Raw genomic sequence first — 6455 nt, 5'->3', positions numbered from 1 at the left:
GCGACTGGGGAGGAACAGATTTCAGAAAATAGCCGGAAGGACTCATGGCGCACGGGAGAGGGATTCTTTCCCCGCCGTGCTTGGTTGTCATCAATGAACGGCTTCCTTCCCTTTGTCTAGATGGATGTGTCCCTTCGTTGGCTTTTATAGAACTGAAATTTTCATCTGAGTTCATTTCCATAATCTTTCTTCATCAATTTGTTTCTCTCTGTTGCCTTTTTAATCAGGAGTCTTAGAAACAAATCACAGATCTTAAAGAAGAAATCTTACTTGAGAGCTCTTTGAGCTAAAATATGCAAATTAATCCAACAGTGAGATCACGGTTTTGTTTTGTTTTTCCTAATCTCTCAAAGAGGCAAAGTGAGTGAAAAGAAAATGGTAATACTCAACAGGGAAGGACAGTGACTCATGGCTCGGAGGGTTGCAGATTGGTACAATGTTTCTGAAAAACCGCTTGATAATACAGCAAGAGTGATAACAATACCCGTGTTATTTTGACACAGCAATCCCCCATCTAAGGAAAGAGTAAAATAATATATGACAAAGACTTAAGGAAAGATGTGTTCATTACAATGAAAATAGCAAACTAAATACAGGAGAGAGATAAACCGAAGTCTAGCAATGGCAGAATGGTTTTTAAATGATGGCATATCCATACAATGGTAAATGCTATGAGACTGAGTTGTTTTTTTTTTTTTTTTTAAATAAAACAATATAAAAAACTGCAGATTTTTCAAGATCCCAGTTCTGTAAATAATAAGCACCAAAATAAATGACTGAAATAAATCTATCATAGCGTTAACCATGGTTCTTGCAGTGTAGTAGACCATCAGATGATTTTTCATTTTGTCCATTTTTAAAGCCTCTCTACATTTCCCAAATACTCTACAGTAACAATGTATTACTTTTATATCAAAAATCAAGCATTAAAAGATGTTGAACCTACTGAGAAAAGACACGAATTAGATCCTTCCGCTCTCAGAAGCCTTCTTTGCTCCCAGCAGCAGGACTTCCGCCCTCTGCTCTCTGGCCTTGATCTCTGGAGGTTACTGGTGCCGTAAATAGTCAGTTCCATAGGCCTCTTCTCAGCCCTCAGTTTCCTTAATTTATGTCATCTTACGCAATTGATCACCCTTTATTCTTAAAAAAAAAATTTTTTTTTCTTTATTGATTTTAGAGAGAGAGGAAGTAAGAGGGAGAGAGAGATAGAAACCTCGATGAGGGAGAACATCGACTGGTCACCTCCTGCACGTCCCCCACTGGGGATGGGGCCCACAGCCTGGGCATGTGTCCTGACGGGGAATCGAACCAGTGACCTCCTGGTGCATGGGTCAACGCTCAACTACTAGCCACATCGGCGGACTCCTTTATTCTTTTTAATACTAACTTTGTTTGGAAATAACTCACATACAGGAGAACCCATTCTTTTAAAATATATAATTACTCTTTTATTCTTGAAATACTCTTTTTAAAAAAATTTCCGTGATTGGTATGACTGGGCACTACCCTGGTATATGAAGTTGGTGTCCCCTGTGTGCCAGGCACGCTCTCCTAGCTTGACTTTGCCGTTCCTTTTGAGTCTTCTTTGCTGTCCCCTTCCTCTGCCCAGCCCTCAAATATCACAGCCTTGAAGCTCTTTCCCCTCTCCCAGCGTTGTCCCCATGGGCTCCTCTGGGGAGATGCTCCGAGTTCGCCTGTGTCTCCTGAACCCCTTCACCCACCTGTACCGTTAATGCCCGAATGCTCATGGGTCCCCAGGTGACCTTACCTGCCTGTGTCTCTTGCCGGACAGCTTCATTTCTGCTCCTCCTCTGTAATTCTCACCAGATGAATGGTGTCACGGTCCTGCAGGTCAAGCACAATGGAGGTTCTGGGGACACTTTTAATTCTATTTTCCTTTACCACTCTGTCATTTCAAGTGTCTTGATTCTGTACCTTTCAAGCCATTCATATACCAGTGCCCTGGTTTTGCCCTCATTAGCTTGGCGCTAATGTGACCAGTGCAGTCGTCTTTGGGTGTCCTGTTTTCCAGGGTCACCTTTCCAGTGACAGTCTTGGCTGCATGGCTCTTCTGCCCCCAAACCTGGCTGTGGAATAAAGCTCAGGCTCCTTGGCTCAGGCATACAAGACACCTACGGTCTGGTCCCACATGGCTTTTCCAAGCCTACGTTACCACAGTGGAGCCGGTGACTCCCGCGGCCCGGCCAGCTTCGAGGACCGGTGGCCCCTGGACACATCCCTTCCCGCAGCCGTGGCGGGCACTTATTTCCACCATTCATTCTCTCCCCATCTCTACTAATTAGACGATGGGCCACTCTTTGGCCCGTTCAGCTGATCCGGCTTCTAGGGAGTCCTGTGTCATTTCTCCAACCCCGAGGGGCCTGTCTCACCTTTGCACCACAGCCGTTTGTCCGGAAGCTTCGAGCACCTGCCACACTCTGCAAGGTCTTCATAATTCTGTTATTTCCTTATCTCCCAGTTATACTAATGGCAGTCACTGTGCCTCATCAATCTTTGTATAATTCATGATATTGCATAGGGCGCTATGCAACCCACGTAATAAGTATATTCGGCACTGAACTGTACTGCGGCAGACCGGTGTTTACCCTCTAATTTGGTTTCTCCCATCTCACATGCAGGGACCCTACAGACTGGAGGGTCACCCTCACCTCCTTGCTACCCTTTAATCTCTCTGAATGTTTTAAACTCGAAGCAAGCACTTAATTACTGGCCTCATGGTCTTGTTATCAGAATCAAGCTGGGGGAGGGGGGCTCTAGCACTGGTCCCCAAGCTCTCTCCCATCCTGACGCCAGTCGTGTGGTGACATCAGCGCTCCTCTCACTCGGGGGGCCTCACGCTCACTCGGCCAGGGGCAGATCAGCTGCTTTGGTGAGCAGGAGCCGCTCAGAACCGTGTGCCATGCTCGGAGACACTTCATTCCCAGGCCTTCTCCCGAGCATCCTCAGCAGGTGCCGCAAAGGAAAGGCGAGGCACCCGCTGCTCGCTGCCCGCGTCCACTTGGATCTGAAGACCCACCGGCCAGTAGTAAATCCTTTTTATACATATATATATACATATACATATACATACATATATATATATTTGTTTCTTTTTTTATGGGATTTATTTATTTATTTATTTTAGAGAGAGAGGAAGGGAGAGCAAGAGAGAGAAACATCAATGTGAGAGTGAAACACTGACTGGCTGCCTCCTGCACGCCCCCTACCGGGAGTGGAGCCCGAAACCCAGGCATGTGCCCTGACTGGGAATCAGACAGGCAGCCCCTCAGTGCGTGGGATGATGCTCAACCCACTGAACCACGCCAGCCAGGGAAAATCTTATATATTTTTAAAGATCACATACTCTTAAAGGTTTTTACAACCTCAATGTTTAGGGGGGAAAAAAACCTCATAAATATGAACTTGCACTCACACGCCTAAGAATTTCCTTCAGTGAGATCTTCCAATCAACCCCCAAGGCATGGGAGGAGTCTTCACTGCCCTGTGGGACTGGAGGGAATTTTTCATCTAAAAATCTTAGCAGGAAGTCTATCTTTCAGTACAATTGCCCACATTTCCTAACTTAATTAGTTTAATTAATATATTTAAGTACTGACTAATTATCATGTTTCCAGGATGTAATCTGTTCTTTAAAAGACATACACACTTCAGCTCCATTTTCATTCTGTGTGTCTCTGAGAACCTTTAATCAAATGCTCTCTCCCTGGGGAGATTTTTTAAAAAATATAATAAAATGTTTGCTTCTTTTTTCTGCTTATATATTCTGCCAGTATTAGTGAAAGTGCTTTTTTGCAGTAGACGTTAAATCTTTAGTACTATCCGTTTATTCATTGCATCTTACTAGAGCAACGATTTTGGTGAAGGAGAGTTATTTTTAACAGGAACAAAGGGGATTAGGAGTAAGCGCAAGAACACAAAATTAAGAGATTGCTTTATAATTTATTACTGGCTCATTTGGCTGAGTTAATTAGAAATTTGAAAAGAACAGTGCAAAATTAAGTAAAATGTGCAACATCAACTTCTCTTGATAACTGTGCAGGCTAAATTTAAATAAAGGGAATACATTACAGTATCACCTAGGGATGGAGAAGGGTTGGGAATGGACTGGAAGACACCCAAGTTTCACTTCTACTCTATGACCCTTAAATGGCCATTGATTGTATAAGAATAACCATTGGGACACCCAGAAGGGAGTCAAATTAGAGGCGTTTTGGCCAGCAAAGTCATGGAACACCATACTCCCATCTCACTTATTTCTGTATTTATTTTTTTCTGTGCTTATTTTAATAAAGATGAAATAAAACATACCCCAAAATACATAGGAACTTCCCGTTTCTTTCCCCACAGAGCAGTGTAAGATCCTGCTTTAGACGGCACAATTGTCAAACAAACAAACAACAAACAATGATAGTAACTCTCCCCAAGGCCCAAACTCACCTGGCACAACACAGGAGACCAGACGTCACTGAAACAGACTTCTGAACAAGGGAAGAGGCATTGCAACATCAGTGTGCACAAGCTGGCTCCCCAAAGGGTCCCGCCTCCTGCTGCCTGCATTCATAGGTCTCGGTTCCCAGGTCCTCAGTGCTGTTGTGGATGCGGTGCCAAGGCGAGCCAGAGAGAGTGGCCGTTACGACTTTGACAAGAAAAGTTTAAAAAGCTGCAAAAAGTCAGGAACATGAGTTGCGGTAGTCATCCATGGCCACACGAGGTACACGACAACCACCAGTCTGTGCATTACAATGGAAATAATTCTAAACAGCAACCAAGACTGAGCACCTGCCGTGTACTAAATGCTTCACATATATGCTCTCTGATCAGAGTAATTGGAAGAGATGAATATCTCTGTTCTATAGGTAAGAGCTCAGGGATGTTTGACGACTTGCCCAAGGGCATACAGAGGGCAAGCAGAGAAGCTGAGTTCGATCTTGTATGTCTAGAACTGGGGGTCGAGAGGATATCCTACCTTTAAAATTTCGAATCCAAGCATCTTGCATTTCATTATCCTTTATCTACTCACATATTTCCAGCAATTCTTGAGTGCCACCATGAAGTCCTTTACGATGGACCTCCGACCCGTCCCTCTTCACGACCCTACCACCCTTCTTACCGGCATAAGCGGTATGGCCCACAGTTCGAACGGCCTCCTTCAGAGTGGCCTTATCGCCTTGCTGTCTTATCACACCCTCTTGGTAGAGGCTTTGCCCTAGATCAGCTCAGTTCCCAGTCTGTCCTGAACAGCTGCAGGAGGACACGACATCACTGGTGCTCAGTTGTCACTTCACATTGGATACGAGAAACTACAGTTGGACACTCAGTACCACAGGGGTTTCTACTGTGGATGCTCACTGTCCACTCTCTGACATTGTGGTTTCACATTTTTCTCCAAACCTCGTCTCAGACACTAGTGTTGCTCATCCTTCACTGATAATACAGAAACAAGCAGAAACTTACCACCCGTGTCTTCCCACCACCAAGTCCGCCCGTCTGATTTCATGGGAACCCATGCTCTCTGCCTCCCCACCTTACAAAGGCTGAAGTATCTCCTCTGCTCCTAGCAAAGGCCTGACCCTCCACGGTGCTCAGGGTCTCAACCCTTCTCGCCTCCCAGTCTTTTTGTACCTACACTGAACCTTCTCTCCTGCATGGTGAATTACTCTCTCCACTCGGTCATCCTTATCAGCACAGGAGGATGTCTCCTACCTCAAAACAAGAGTCCCATCTCTGCCCTGTGTCTTTTTTCAACTATTTATCTTGTCTCCTATGCAGAAACTCTTTTTGAATGAGCCTGGTCTTAATCAGGCATTTGCTGTCTGTTGCAACGTAAGGATTGGCTGAGTGCGTTGGAGAGATGCAGGTCCCTGGGCCGAGCTTCTGACCTAACTGGGCCTCTTCAAGGGTGTCCTGGAAGATGTCCCATCCTACAGGAAGGATGGGGGCCCCTACGCTGGTCTACTGCATCTGGTGCCCTTATGATCTTTCCAAGGGCAGACCCGCCACTGTTCCTGGCGATCGAGTTGCTCACATATTGACTGCACACTCAGCATGTGCCAGGCACTGTGCTAGGCACCAGGGCTGCTTCTGTGGCTTTTCCTCCCTGCTCAGTTGCTCCGTCCCCCTCCAGTCTGCCAACCACTGCCAACTTTCAGAACGCTGTGCCGGTGTGTAACATTTTTCCAGCATAAAAATATGCCCTGGGAAGAGACTGGAATTGTTTTCATTCATTACGGAGGTGTCTGTTCTTGACCTGGGTGGATCAGTACTGTCTTGCGACACCTTTTGCGTGTAGCTGCAATGGAGCCTTTGGATGGATCCGGGACCCCACCAGCATTTCCTTGGTGTCAGACGCTGAGCTGGCTGCAGACAGCAGACAGAACTCTGCCTTTGCTTCCGAAATTAAACCTGGTGGGGAAAACCGCACTTAGCTTCCAGCC

At 45.7% G+C, this 6455-nt stretch overlaps 1 protein-coding gene across 8 annotated transcripts in view; it reads left to right on the top strand.

Moving 5' to 3' along the window:
* RCAN2 (regulator of calcineurin 2) overlaps window positions 1-6455 on the top strand; it is a 254821-nt gene that overhangs the window by 72955 nt on the left and 175411 nt on the right. The window lies entirely within an intron of this gene.

The sequence above is a fragment of the Molossus molossus genome, unplaced genomic scaffold, assembly GCF_014108415.1.
Source record: "Molossus molossus isolate mMolMol1 unplaced genomic scaffold, mMolMol1.p scaffold_m16_p_8, whole genome shotgun sequence".
NCBI lineage: Eukaryota > Metazoa > Chordata > Mammalia > Chiroptera > Molossidae > Molossus > Molossus molossus.
This window is presented reverse-complemented; position numbering and strand designations above follow the sequence as displayed.